The sequence below is a fragment of the Trichechus manatus genome, unplaced genomic scaffold (assembly GCF_000243295.1).
Source record: "Trichechus manatus latirostris isolate Lorelei unplaced genomic scaffold, TriManLat1.0 scaffold00126, whole genome shotgun sequence".
Lineage (NCBI taxonomy): Eukaryota > Metazoa > Chordata > Mammalia > Sirenia > Trichechidae > Trichechus > Trichechus manatus.
In genome coordinates this window covers 5,446,935-5,448,611 of record NW_004444062.1, presented here as the reverse complement: position 1 = coordinate 5,448,611, position 1,677 = coordinate 5,446,935, and the positions used below count along the sequence as shown (strand labels likewise).

General features: G+C 40.5%; 1 protein-coding gene across 6 annotated transcripts in view; it reads right to left on the bottom strand.

Annotated features, from left to right (window-relative positions):
• RFC1 (replication factor C subunit 1) overlaps positions 1-1,677 on the bottom strand; it is an 82,961-nt gene that overhangs the window by 11,583 nt on the left and 69,701 nt on the right. The window lies entirely within an intron of this gene.

Genomic DNA, 1,677 nt, shown 5'->3' with positions numbered 1-1,677 from the left:
TTAACCAATGTCATAAAACAATATGTGTACTACTGTTTCATGAGAAACTATTTGTTCTGTAAGCCTTCACCTGAAGTACAATAAAAAAATAAAAAATAAAAAAAAAATGCATACTAAGGAAAAAGAAAATATTGCTTCTCAGTTAACAGGAAAAAAGCTATTTGATTATTTCCTTTACTGAGATTGAATGGAAAAATTTATTAAACTGAATATTCAAAGGAAAAAAAAAATATTGACCTAAGTACAGTACCCAATCTAAAGCTGCCTGCTTAGCAAGAAAGAAGAAAATCAGAACGCGTGTATCACAGAAACAGCTGTCACCCTGCCCCGGCTGCATTTCTTCAAGGGGAAGCTATGTAGTAACCATCTAAGAGAACCAAAATGAAAAAATAAATAAATGGATTCTTCAGGTAAAACAGAGCAAATGAAACTTTTGACTGACATCTTAGTTGTGACCAAAATCTAATATTCCTATGTCCATTGTGTTCATTCACATAAAAATATTTTGTTTTTACCCATACAAGAATTCATACATACATTGTTATGTGACCCTAATCACTCTCCCCATACTGTGACAGCATACTCCTCCTTTCCACCCCTGCTTCCCCAGGTGCATTCAACCAGCTCCTAACCCTCTCTGCCTTCCCATCTCACCTCCAGACAGAAGCTGCCCGTTCAGTCTCTCGTATCTACCTGAGCTAAGAGGCACACTTCTCATAAGTATCACTTTATGTCCCACAGTCCAGTCCAATCTCTGTCTGAAGAGTTGGCCTCGGAAACTGTTTTAGTTCTGGACTGACAAGAGAATCCAGGGGCCATGCTTTCTGGGGCACCTCTAGTCTCAGTCAGACCATTAAGTCTGGTCTTTTTACTAGAATTTGAGTTCTGCACCCCACCTTCCTCCTGCTCCATCAGGAGCTCTCTGTTGTGTTCCCTGTCAGGGCGTTCACTGGTAGCACCCAGGCACCATCTAGTTCTTCTGGTCTCAGGCCAATGAGTCTCTGGTTTACGTGGCCCTTTCTATCTCTTGGGCTACTACTTTCCTTGTATCTTTGGTGTTCTTCATTCTCCTTTACTCCAGGATGTTGGGACCAATTGATGCATCTTAGATGGCCGCTTGCAAGCTTTTAAGACCCAGATGCCACTCATCAAAGTAGGATGCAGAACATTTTCTTAATAAGCTTTGTTATGCCAAATGACCTCGATGTCCTCTGAAAGCATGGTCCCCAGACCCCAACCCCTGCTACTCTATCCCTCAAAGTATTTGACTATATTCAGGAAGCGTCTTAGCTTTGGTTTAGTCCAGTTGTGCTGACTTCCCCTGTAATGAGTGCTGTCCTTCCCTTCACCTAAGATAATTCTTATCTACTATCTAGTTAGTAAATAGCCCTCCCCCTCCCTGCCCACCCTCGTAACCACCAAAGAATGTTTTCTTCTGTGTTTAACCCTTTTCTTGAGTTCTTATAATCGTGGTCTTATATAATATTTGTCCTTCTGTGACTGACTAAATTCACTCAGTATAATGACCTCCAGCTTCCTCCACATTATGTTTCACAGATTCATCGTTGTTCTTTATTGTTGCATGGTATTCCATTGCGTGGATATACCATAATTTGTTTATCCATTCGTCTGTTGATAGGCACTTAGGTTGTTTCCATCTTTTTGCTATTGTGAACA